This window comes from Eulemur rufifrons, chromosome 7, assembly GCF_041146395.1.
Source record: "Eulemur rufifrons isolate Redbay chromosome 7, OSU_ERuf_1, whole genome shotgun sequence".
NCBI lineage: Eukaryota > Metazoa > Chordata > Mammalia > Primates > Lemuridae > Eulemur > Eulemur rufifrons.
Genome location: NC_090989.1, coordinates 270,725,183 through 270,738,939, shown reverse-complemented (window position 1 = coordinate 270,738,939; position 13,757 = coordinate 270,725,183). Strand labels below are relative to the sequence as shown.

General features: G+C 38.7%; 1 pseudogene; it reads left to right on the top strand.

Annotated features, from left to right (window-relative positions):
* The first annotated feature begins 12,986 nt into the window (after positions 1 to 12,986).
* LOC138387523 (large ribosomal subunit protein eL33 pseudogene) lies at positions 12,987 to 13,321 on the top strand (annotated as a pseudogene).
* The last annotated feature ends 436 nt before the right edge of the window (positions 13,322 to 13,757 follow it).

Here is a 13,757-nt window from a genome sequence, read left to right as displayed (position 1 = left end):
TTTGTAAAGCACGTCCAGAGAGTAGCAAGTACAATGTAAGTTTCTGTCAAAAAAGTGTCTGTTAAAATGGGGATATTACTGTACTGTGTCCTAGATAGTTCCACTGAGATGTCCTCCAGACACCCTAAATCCAACATGTCAAAAACCAGGCTGTGAGGGAGCACATGGCCGTGGACTGAGCACACACTCTTACAGACGTCTTTAACACACCTGTACCATTAACCTAAAATAACCCCCCTGTCAAAACTTTGCCTTGAGGATTAACTGACTATTTATGTAAAGACCCTAGAGCAGTGCCTGGCACAGAGTTGGTGCTCAATGAAGTTTAGTTCCCCGGAAAGATACGTACCTACCTCCGCTCAGGAGTGACATGCGTCATCTCTGCTCTCATTCTATAGTCCCAAGACAACCAGTTGCATGGGCTGCCTGTCTCCTAAGCTTCAAGCCTCCTGCCCTCCCCCCAAACTTACACACACACACACACACACACACACACACACACACACAATCACTGGTGGGCACCACTTCACAGCACCAATGCTACCCTACAGAAGAAGAACAAAAAACCTTGTTCAGCGGTGGGCTGTCCAAGCCACAACCTCAGCATCCCATGATTTCCATCGCATGGTGTTTTTGAAAAGACACTAAGGGAGAGCAATCACAGCACAGCCTGGCTCCAAGAAAAAGAGGCCCCATGAGCTTGGCATCTCTAAGAACAAATCTGATCCCATCCAACCATCTAAAGTTTTTAAGTTTCACATTTTTTAACGTCAACATCTCAACACCTCTCAAATCAGAATGTGTCTGATAATTGACAAACTTTTACAATTATAATTGGCAGAAGCTTGTTTGCTTTTTCTCTCTTAGTGGGAAATAAAGTAATGGTACATCTTCTATTCAGTGGCATCTTACATTCAAGAACAGTTTGTTACCAAGAAGGAAAAAAATAGGCTCGGTTCATGCAAATCAAGGAAACAAATGGTTAAACAAAGAAAAAAGAGATTTGCTTCTAAAGGACTTATGAGAATATCGACTAATGTGTATTTTGCATCCATGAAAGGAGATAGAGTACTCAATGTTTTCCAATTTTTTTGACCTAAGCAACTCTTTTATCCTTGGACACCCATTACAAGGTGAATATCCATTAATGTGCCCTGGCCTGATGCTCTTTGATAGTACAGAAAATGCTGCTTTTAAGCAGAAACATCGAGGGTATTCGTTTGGTTTCAAGTGACCCAATTCCTGTCTCTACTGTTGGGTCCTCACATTAAGTACTGTCCTGTACATTTCAATTATGTTCTTCCCAGATGCCCCTGTACATCTCAGTATGTTGCTCACAAGTACAAAGAGCGAGTGAGTGCACCCCACAGGTGATCAGCCTAAGTAGTGCCTACTCCTACCCAGTCCAAAATGTCTACGATTTTTCCTGCATTATTTTAAAAATTGCTTTGAATTTCAAAAATTTCTCATCTCTTCACTATCTGTCTCTTCTAGTAGAATATAAACTCTATGAGAGTAGAAGCCTTGTACGATGTTCATGGTTATTGAATACACGGATAGATATGCAGTAAGTAGTTGATGAATAAATTCATGAGCAATAGGTCTACATTCATTTTTAGTATGGAGCTAGTATTTTAGAGCATTTGCCACATTTGTATACTGAGTAATGTGACTCCCTTCTAAAAGGTCTAGTGATTATCCCGGGGTTTCTCTTACGTTTTTCTACATCCTTAGATTCCATGGGGGTACATGTGCTCCAGTTCAAGCAACACAAAGAAGCACAGAGTCATAGCAAGTGGATTAGAAAGTCCATGTTGCATTAAATACTGTGCCGTTTCGTGGGGTAGAAAAATCTTATTTGTCTATTTAATAGTCATGAATCTGAGGCAGAGGACAGTTCATTACAGCCAAGGCCAAGAGGGTCTTCCCTCCTTTTGGTGTCTCTCTACTTCCCCAAAGTGGCTAGTGAATCCCTGTTTGTCCACTCAGACCCTGGAAAAGCATGGTACAATGTAGAGAGGACTATATTTTAAAATATTTAATTATCCTTTTTACCTCCTGGCATCATCATTTTCTGATGTGTGAATTATTTTTAATATCACTGAGTTATCTTAACTCTATAAAGAAAATAACACCGTGGCCTAATTAATAATATTATCTGAGGGTTGAGTGAGGTCATGTATGTGAACATACTTGTAACTGATACAGCTTTACAGAAATGTGGACTATAATTCATTCATTTATTCATTCACCAAATAGGTACTGAGTGCTTAACATCTGCCAGGCACTGTTCTAGGCACAAAGGATACAGCAGTTATCAAAACAGACACTCTCAGTGGAGTCTATGTTATAATGGAGAGAGAGATGACAACAATTACAGATAAGTACATTATAGAGTAGTACGGACCATGTTAGGGTAGATACTAATATAATCATCCCTTCCCTTGATGTCTGGTCAGTCAAATTTCTCCTCCTTTTAGCAACTTCAAGTGAGAAAGAAGGAGACATGTAAAAAGAGTATCTGCTGTCTTTTTCTACAAGGCGACCTATGACAAAGCACTTTGAGCTGGTATCTGACGCAATCCTACGCTAGACTTGCAAGTCACCTTATAACGCATCACTGTCGACAGCACATGCTTGAGTAACCCAGGGGTCTATGACACTTATTTCTGGAAGGAAGAGGGTAAGTAAGGTTGTATCAGTTGTATCACTTGTCAGTTGACTCTACAGTGGCTCCCCATTTTCTCCAATCCTTCACACTGGAGGCATCTAGGAATCTGGAGGGGATCATGCTGGGAAATGAAGGACGATTATGCAAGTTGGACAAATACACGTGGAGCACTGAAAAGTATACAGTGTACACTTTCCTTGGGGTTCAAGAGATATAGCTCAATCCGTACAGAGTCCAAAGGGAGGTTCAGAATTCAGAGCAACATCCCTAATGGCATTAACTTATTTCATTGACCCTCCACATGTCCCAGCCCCGTCCCTAGCCTTCATGAGAGCCCTATTAAGGGCTGTCCCTGCCACAGCAGAAATCATGTTACTTCCAAACCCTGTTCCTCATGTGCTCTCTCCAACCTCCCCACAACCTCGTCCTTAATTCTTCTTTTCCTTCTAAAGTACAGGCATTCTATTAGCCTCAAACATCAGTGTGAGTTGTTAGTCATTCCCTGCTTGGCTTGGTGTTGTCAATGGGTAGGGAAAGAGGGAATCTACAAATTCTAAGGAGTAGAAGTTGGTACAAACAGGCTGCCTTGGTAGAATGAACATGGGCGTCAGGGAACAAAAATAAAAGTAAACTAAAAGGTGGGATGCTTACCTAAGGTGAAACTCTTTTCAACCAATGATTTTTTATTTTATGCTTAAATAAGCATTTGCCTCCTCTCTTGCTTTGAGTCAAAATAGAGAATAAAAGGCCAGGGGTGGCGGCTCACATCTGTAATCCCAACATTTTGGGAGACGAAGACGAGAGGATTGCTTGAGCCCAGGATTTTGAGGTTACAGTGAGCTACAATCAGGCTGCTGTACTCTAGCCTGGGCAACAGAGCAAGACCCTGTCTCAAGAAAGCAAACAAAAAATAGCAATAAAAGGAAAACCCCCTCCTAGTGCCTTAGAAGGTTGAGGCACCATACAGTGGGAAGATAAAGAGAGAAAGAAAGAAAACAAAAGGTTGGACGTGATATTGTGGAAAGGAATTGCACTCAGGGTAACTTAAAAATATATTTTGGGTACTAAACACAAATACATTTCGGTCTTGACTCTGCCCTTTTGATTTACACCAAAGGGACAATGCCTTTTTCATCTAGTTCCTCTAGAGGTCAGCACAAGGAACTTAGTGTAAATGTCCACTGAATGCCACCATAAAGGAATTATCTCAACGACATGAAATGGAATAATAGCTGAAACGCATGGACTATGAGTTAGCTTGGGGGAACTTGCTTCTAAAATACTTGCTGCATCACTTCCTAGCTGTGTGATTTCAAACAAATCACTTAACGTTGCAAGCCTTAGTTTTCTTCTCTGTATTGTGCTTGTTGCCAGGAGAAAATGAGATAATGTAGGCTAATACTATGACAAGTTTAGGATTTATTCTTTTGGTTTATGTTCATGCTTGATGGAGACTTCTCATTGCTCATGTAAGAGCAACACCCAATGCACCTTTCTGATCACTGACTGTTTATCCTGGGTTGGTTTCCTATTATCCTACATCTTTTAGTTAGTCGGAGGCTTCCATGACTGCAGAAGATGCAAAACAAATGGCTGATGAAACTCCTGTTACTTTGTATGTTGGAGTGTAACTCCAGTGATCTGTTTCCTTCACTAAATGAGGACATGTCACATTAAGCAGAGCCACTGATATTGAAGATGGAAAGAAAGTGGTGACTTATGGTGTTTGGAAAAACAAACAAACAAACTTATCCTCCCTGACTCCAGGCTCAGCTCAAAGTCAGTCTCCTCCAGAGTCTTCTCTTGTTCCTTTTAAAACACTCCCTACTGCCATACCACACACTCTCACATACCAGGTAAAAGTGACCTTGTTTTTTTAAAGAAATATTGTCTGGTCGGGCACAGTGGCTCACGCCTATAATCCTAGCACTCTGGGAGGCTGAGGCAGGCGGATTGTTTGAGCTCAGGAGTTCGAGACCGGCCTGAGCAAGAGCAAGACCCCGTCTCTACTAAAAAATAGAAAGAAATTATATGGACAGCTAAAATATATATAGAAAAATTAGCCGGGCATGGTGGCGCATGCCTGTAGTCCCAGCTACTTGGGAGGCTGAGGCAGAAGGATTGCTTGAGTCCAGGAGTTTGAGGTTGCTGTGAGCTAGGCTGATGCCACAGCACTCTAGCCTGGGCAACAGAGTGAGACTCTGTCTAAAAAAAAAAAAAAAAAAGAAAGAAATATTGTCCTGGCCCTTATGCATACTCACCTATATCGAAAGTCATTTTATCACAACTTATATGCACCCCAAACCAGGAAGTCCTCCGGGACAGGAACCTTGCTTTGCATATATATGTAATCTACATAGCCTCTCACCCTGTATTAAAAATCAACTAGAGGAAGAATGAAAAAAAGGAAGGAAGGAAGGGAAGGAGAGCAGGAGGGAGAGAAGGAAGGAAGAAGGATGGAAAGAGAGGGAGGGCAGAAGAGGAGGGGAAATGAATGAATGAAATTGTTAGCAGAACATATTTTTAAAAAGTAAATATTGAGAAACTATTCATAATGCAACTGCCCCAAATAAAACAAAATGATTTGACCCTACAATAAAGCACAATGTGAAGCTCAAAAAATGATGCAACTAAGAGACCAAAAAATCCTCATTCTCTAAGAACTTAAGTGAATACTCTCCCCATTTCCTTCTCCTAAGATGCTCTGGACTCCGTATAGTCAGGGCTGCACCCCGGAGCCCACAGGCCCAGCTGCCTGGGAGTCCTCCACAGGCATCTGCCTCTTCCCCACCAATCACAATCTTCGCTTCTGCCCCTGCCCCAGCACAGCTGGGGGACACATGCTAGGGGACCGGCCATTCTGCAATCTCCCTTCTGCTCTTGGAAAGTGGTTTCCATGGAGGTATCTCATCCCTATCCAAATCCCTCACCTTTAAATGTGCTGAAAAGTGAGTTTGAAATTAGACTCAGAGCCATATGGCAGAGCTGAGGGCAGCATATGCTTGCAGATTGCTCAATGCTGATCTATAGAATCTTTAAACTCACCTTCCATCTCTCTTTGCACAGGAGGCAATGGTTAAGATTGGCCTTCTGTATTTTGAACTGCTCTGTCCTTCATGTGGGAAAATGAGACTCCCGATTCAGCATTTTATGATTAACTTGTTTTAGTTTTTTTGCCCATGGTGGTGGTAGGGTGCGGAGAAGTATCTGCACTCCTACTTGTGATCAATGGGAAGTGAAGTGTTAAGTGATTCAGTCTGGGAACTTGAAGTATAGTCTTACCAATAAAAATGAGACTTTAGGTCAGCTTGGCTAGGTCTCACCTGCAGATTTTGGTCATGCCCATTTAAACTGCAGGTGGGGACAAATCAGTCCTGTGCAAACAGGGAGCATGTTGCTCTACAGTGAATGCAATGAGAGGACAAGTGGAGAGAAGCGTTCTGTGGTCAAAGCACGAAAGCTAATTTCATTAACAAGCTGAAAGGTCTGAAGAGAAGGGTGTGTACAAGAAAAGTGGGGGATCAGGGTCAAGGGATCAAAGAGAAAGAATAAGCACGCATAGGGAAGTATTTAGGTTATTAAGTATGAAATGTCTGATTTCCTTAAGTACTAAGTTTGACAGTTAATATCTTTGACATTTCACTTTGACACTTCTTGTTTTATTTTTATTGTAAAGGTACATACTCATTCTTTCAAATGCATGCTTTGACTTGTGATTATTTTTCAAATTTTTTTAAGAACAATTTTTGTACGACCATAGATAAGTCAAAAATTCAGATTATTTTCAAATATGAGTTCTGTTGTAAAGCCAGTACAACACAGACAGCTCAAAATATCAACAAAGTGTTTGGAAAGGATGTGGCTAATGAACACATAGTACATCAATGGTTTAAAAAGTTCCATTCTGGTAATTTTAACCTTACAATTGAGCCACATGGACAACCTAAGACCAAGGTGGATAATGATATACTAAAAATTGTAGTGGAAATGACTTCATTTCAACCTGTGTATAAATTAACAACAAGGTTTAATGTTACTATTTAATTATATCAGACCATTTAAAACAAATAAACAAGGTAAAGAAACTGGATAGATGGGTACTACATAAATTAAACAAACATCAAAAGAACATAGTCTCGAAGCTCGCCTTTCTTTGCTGTCACGACATAAAGGCAAACCATTTCTACACTGTATTGTTACATGTGATAAAAAAAATAGATTCTTTTTGACAATCATAAGCATTCACCACAACAACTGGATAAAGATAAAGTGTTAAACACAGTCCAAAACCAAATATTCATCAAAAAAATGAACATTGTCTGTTTGGTGGTCCAGCACTGGTATCACCCTCTACAGCTTCGTGAAACCTGGTCAGTCAATTACAGCAGATGTCTACTACAACCAGTTGAGCAAAATGATGAGGATGCTTGAGATTAAGCAGCCAAGACTGGTCAATAGAGACAGGCCAATCCTCTTACAAGACAACACTGGACCACATATCACGCAAACACTGTTCAAACTACAGAGCCTGGACTTAGGAACTCTCTGTCATCCACCGTATTCACCAGACCTTGCACCAATATGACTACCACTTCTTCCAGACCTTGGACCACTTCTTACAAGAAAACAATATTCAGTTCTCAAAAAGCTGTGAAAAACACCTTTCGTGATTTCATCGCCACTCGCTCACCAGGCTTCTTTGCTGTTGGCATAAACAAGCTACCGTTAAGATGATAAACTGTGTTGCAGTTTAGACACATATTTGATTAATTATACTGCATCTCCTTTAAGACATAATAAACTAAACCTTTGATTCGAAATTGAACATTTCATATTCAATGACCTTAATAGCTAATTCAGGACCTATCTCTGAAAATACTGATCCACTGCATGTCCACCCCACCTCTCTCCACTATCAACATCATCATTACTACAGGGACAAAGAGTACAATCATAACTGAGTCAAAGTCCAGAAAGATTGTCTGGGTCAATTGGCAGGGGTTTGGCCACTATGCTCTGTCATCAGCCACTTTTATGGAATCAGTTTGTCAAGATGGGAAGCTCTTGTTTCCAGGAGGTTGAAGAAATCACATTTTTATTTTTATTTGTGAAAACAAAACTTAGATACACACACGCAATTTTTCATACTGCCATCTGTAGAGCTGGGATTCAAACCTTTTTTTTTTTTTTTTTTGTTCCAGCTATTTCATTACACTCTACCATCAAACAAACAAATCAACAAACAATTAGACAATGGGGGAATGCTTTAATGTAGAAAAGAGGGCGAGCCATCTTAGAATGCCCTGGGAAAGAAAAACAAACAAGGAGAGAGAAAGGGTCTAAGAACTTTGAAATACAACAAATTAATGTGATTCTTATTGTCATAACCATTGGCATCATTAATTGAGTTCTAATGCATGTGTCAGGGAGTCACTGTGATAATATATCACCGAACTATCACTAAATAGCTTTATTGAGATTTACAATACAATTCATCAATTTAAAGTGTACAATTCGATGGTTTCTATTATATTCACCCATATGTTCCACTCCCACCAGAGTTAATTTTAAAAACATTTTCATCACCACATAAAGAAACCCCAAATCCTTTTGCTTTCACTAACCTACCTCCTTTCTATCATCACAGACCTAACCCACCACTAATCTACTTTCTGCCTCTATAGATTTGCTATTCTGGACATTTCATACAGGTGGAATCATACAATGTGTGATATTTGATGACTGGCTTCTTTCACGCAGCATACTGTTTTCAAGCTTCATCCATGTTATAGTATCAGTACTTCATTCCTTTTTTATGGCCAAATAATATTCCATTGTGTGGATATACCACAGTTTGTTTTCACCTTTTGGCTATTATGAATAACGTTGACATAAACACTTGTGAATAAGATTTTGTGGGGGCATGTTTTCATTTCTCTTGGATATATACTTAGAAGTAGAACTGCCAAGTTATATGGTAACTCTATGTTTAATCATTTGAGACACTTACGTGTCTTCCAAAATGACTGCATTATTTTACGCTACCAGCAGTATATCAGGGTTCCAACTTCTGCATACCCTCACAAATGCTTTCTATTGTCTACCTTTTTTATTATATTTATTCTAGTGAGCATGGAGCTTCTTCTCATTGTTTGAATTTGCATTTCCCTTATGACTAATGATGTCAGGCATCTTTTCAAGTTTTTATTGGCCATTTGTATACCTTCTTTGGAGAAATGTATATTCACTTCCTTTTTCCATGTTTTAATTATTTATCATTTTATTATTGTGTTAGAAATGTTCTCACTATATTCCAGATACTAGTCTCTTATCAGATACATGACTTTAAAATATATTCTCCCATTCTGTGAGTTGTCTTCACTTTATTGATCATGTCCTTTGAAGCACAAATGCTTTTAAGCATTGAACTCCAAATTATCTATGGTTTCTTTTGTTGTTCTTGTTTTTGGTGTTATATCTAAGAATCCATTGCCAAATCTGCGGTAATAAGGATTTATCACTATGTTTCATATAAGAGTTTTATAGTTTTAGCTCTTACATTTAGGTCCTTGATCCATTTTGAGTTAATTTTTATATATGGTGTAAGGTAAGAAATCATTCTTTTGAATGTGGCTATCCAGTTTTTCCAGCATCATCTGTTAAAAACATTGTATTTTCCCATTGAATGGTACTGGCACCCTTGCCAAAAATCAGTTAACCATAGACATGTAGGCTTATCTCTGAACTCTCAGTTCCATTATATTTATCTATACGTCTATCCTATACCAATACCACACTGTTTTGATTACTGTTGCTTTGAAGTAAGTTTTGAAATCTGGAAATGTCAGTTCTTCATAAATTTGTTCTTTTTTTGATTGTTTTAGCTCTCCTAGGTCTCTTGAAATCCCATGGGAATTTTAGAATCAGCTTATCAATTTCTACAAAGAAACTAGCTGGATTCTGGTAGGGATTGTATTGAATCTGTAGATCAATTTGGGGGACCTATTTTGTCATCTTAACAATTTGAAGTCTTCCAGTCCACGAACATGAGATATTTTTCCATTTATTTAGATGTTCTCTAATTTCTTTCAACAATCCTTTGCAGTTTTCAGAGCATAAATTTTGTACTTATACTTTATTAAACTTTAATATTTATTGTATATACTTATACTTTATTACCTTATATTTTATTAAATTTATTTCTAAGTTTTTATTATTTTGATATTACTATAAATTGAATTGTTTCATAATTTCAATTTCAGATTGTTCATTTCAAGGGTATAACAATACAATTGATTTTTGGATATTGATTTTGAATCCTGCAACTTGAATCTTTACTGAACTTGTTTACTAGTTCTAATAGTTTTTAATGCTTAATGGTGTCCCAAATTTCTGTAAGATTTGTTCATTTTTCTTTTCATTCCTTTTTGGCTCTGTTCTTTGGAATACATCCTCTTCATTGATCTCTCTTCAAGTTTCCTAATTCTTTTTCTGCCCATTCAAATTCACTGCTGTGCCCCTTCAGTGAATGTTTATTTCAGTTATACTTTACATCTACAGAATTTTTATTTGGCTCATTTTAACAATTTCTCTCTTTTAATTGATAATATTTAGTTAATATAACCCCTTTCATTTCTTTAATCATGGTTTCTTTTAATTCTTTACACATATCTGTAATGGCTATTTTGAACACATTGTTATAGCCAACATCTGGTCACTCTCATAGGCAGCTTTTGTTGCTTTTTTTTTAATTGTGTGGGCCATACTTGCCAATTTCTTTGCATGTCTCATAGTTTTTTGTTGGAAACAGGATATTTTATTTATTATTTTATTATTATCTTTCTTATTTATTTATTTATTTGTAGAGGCCAGGCTCTCACTATGTTACTGAGGCTGGTCTTGAACTCCTGGCCTCAAGCAATCCTCCTATCTTGGCCTCCTAAAGTGCTGTGATTATAGAGATTATGGCCAGAAACAGGATATTTTAGGTAATATATTGTTACAACTCTGGCTCTGTTCTCTTCTTCTCTGGCACTTACCATTACTTGCTTGTTTACATGTTTAGTAACTGGCTCCATTTTTTTTAGTAAAATCTACTCCTTCACTCCCATCTGCAGTGGTAAGCCTCTAATATTGTTTCTTAGGAGACACAGCCTTGGGGGTACCAACATTCAACCTGGAAGGACAGTGATTTGGGCAGGGCTCTCTTTGGTTAAGTCTTTCCTGACCACATCCATCTGTTAAACCCCACTAATAACTGGTTGATTCTTCTATTGTTTCAGTCGTGCCCTGGGCCATAAAGTCCTCTGTAGGCTTATCCAATCAAATTAAGACTTTTTTGAAGGGATAGTTTCTAAAGTCATTGTTTCAGATTTGTTTTGACTACAGGAGAGCTCCTCCCAGCTATTTCTCAATCTACAGAAAACCATCTGGCTTACACTTTAGTTTATATCTCCAATAAATCTACCAATATCCTCACAATACCTTTCACCACAACTTCCATTGTTTTTGAGAAAGTTCTCAAGCCTGAACTTCTCCAAACTCTTTCAGAAATAAAATCAATTCCCTTGGGAAGAGATTAGGAACTACCTGTTTTAGGGTCTTGCCTTCCCCTAGGCAACATTTCTGAGCAAGGGCGCTGCAGCTCAAGTTGTGACAAGGAATGGCATCAGTCTCTATGAGTGACACTTCCCACTTCAGCAACTGAATGCTCAGTGGATAAAGGTAGCCTCAGGTCTCCTACGTTGGCCCCTTTCCCAGCATGGAACCCCTGACTTACTAGATAGGATAATGGTAATTGGCCTCTCAGTATTCTTAGTGGTGAGTGTCCAAGGTAGAGCCCCCATCCCATTAGTAGAGGCCTGAGAGAAAAAGGGAACACACACTTTTTGGCTGTATTTACCCAATACTTAGCCTCAGCAACAGGTAGGTGGGAGCAATAGGAGAAATACTGACATCCTGCCCCTTGTGGGAAAACAGATCCTCAACAGGGAGCTGGGGGCAGATAGAGGTCCGTGTTGTTGATAGCATCAGACTTGAATTCAATTTCTGTCTCACTGAGCTGAAAGTGGGGAGTGAGTGAGTTTTGGTTCAGATACTGTAGACTCTCACTGTTCCCACCAAGTTTTGGTAAATTTTCTTGAATCAATGTTCCTTAATTTGCTATGCCCTTTGAACCACTTCCAGAGACTTTGAATGGTTGTGTGCCTGTGTGTGTTTTAATGATGTTCACCAGTTTCCACAGGGAGCTCCTCATGTTGCCATATCAAAAGTGGACTGAAACATAAGTAACTTTCACACCAAAGTTAATATCCCAAAAGTAAGGCCAGTAATCATAACATAGGTGATGGGAAAGAATAACAATAAAAAGGAGGTAGCTGGGGTGTAGAAAAGGAAAGAGCAACAACAGTGATAAAAGCACATAATAGAAGGAGAAATGAGGGCAAGAAGATTCCAAAAAAATACAATGCAAAACAGCCAAAATTTTTTGACCCCAAGTGGGTCAGAAAGAACTTGGGTGTGGAGCAGCTGATTGATATCCAGCACACTGGCCTCTCATCAAACAGTGACCTGCCTTCCAACGTCACCCGACTATTTCATTGTCCACCTGTTGAGTTTCCCAAAGTTCATATTGAATTCTTGCAAAAAAAAGAAATAAATTATACTTTCCCCCTTCTGTCTCAACATACATAAATCCTCCCTATTCTTAAAGGATTAGCTCAAATGCCATCGCCTCCAGAAAGCATCCCCTTATTTACCTGGAGACGCTTGAACTTTTGTTCTCTCCATTTTCTGATTTTTTCCCAATAATTTATCTGTATCTCTTTTGCAGAACTATCCTTTCTAACTTCCCACCAGAATTTTTTGGCTTCTGCTTATTCCCAAGTCTAATTTTCTGAGATACCCTCAAAGATTCTCCTATTGCGTTTCTCTTTTCTTATATTAGCTTAAACTTACAGACAATAATGCTAATAAATAGAGATATATGAATATTAAAAATAATTTCAGAGGGAGACTGGCACAATAATATGCTCATATCTTTCTATCCATCAAAGGAATACCACTCAATGAATGAATTGAATAAATGAATGTCAGAAAGAATGACATGTGCATACTGTCAGATTTGAAAACTAAGGAAAGCAACTCAGCAACCTTGGAGGAGAATGGAATAAAAACAGAACAGGGGATGAATTTTATGGTTTTCAAGAAAAGAGAAGAGAGGGTGGAGGAGAAGTGGGACTGATGGTGCTGGTCCCCTAACGCCTGGAGAACGGGAGCCCTGGCCTGTAGGGAACAGAACTTCTAAAAGGCAAATATGTCCAGAAGGCTGTAGTCCAAATCCAGTTTTTCTGGCAACGAGTGGGGTCCCCAGAACCAAAGGGAGCACACAGCTCTTCTTAAAATTAAAGGTGTTTATGCCCAAGATGAAACTGAATTCTGTTTGGGGGAGAGATACGTTTATGAGTACAAGTAAAAAGAACAACACAATAACACCCAGCAGCAAACCAAACAAAACAGAGTCATCGAGAAAAAGGTAACTTGTGCCCATGGAAACAGTGCCATGGCTCATGCCAAATTCTAAAGCAATCTTCCTGCTTAATGCCATTTGGACATAGAATTTATGTGATGCTGTATCCCTCAAGTATTTAAAATAATGAGAAGTAATATATAAAAGTGGAATTGGAAAAAAAAAATTTGAAAAGACAGAGCAGGGAAACTGGATTCTATTTTTCATGGCTCTGTTCCTAAAACCTGCTATGTGATCTTGAGCACAGCACCTACATCTCCACATCAATTGCTTCATCTGTAAAGGAAGGAGGTATACTGAGATTTTTACCCTTGCTCAGAGTTTCTTACAGGCTATGTAACAAAGCTTGTAATAAAACAACATCAAAAGGGTAGCCAATTCTCGGGAAATTTGAAATTTAAGGGCAAAATCATTTTTTAATTAAATGAAAAAATATAAAGAGATAGTGACTACCACTATAAGGTACAGCACCCCATTGCAGCTTCCAAAAGGACATGAACCTTGTTCTCCCTCAATTACAAAACCAACTCCAACAAAGAGTCTGTAACTTAGAAATGT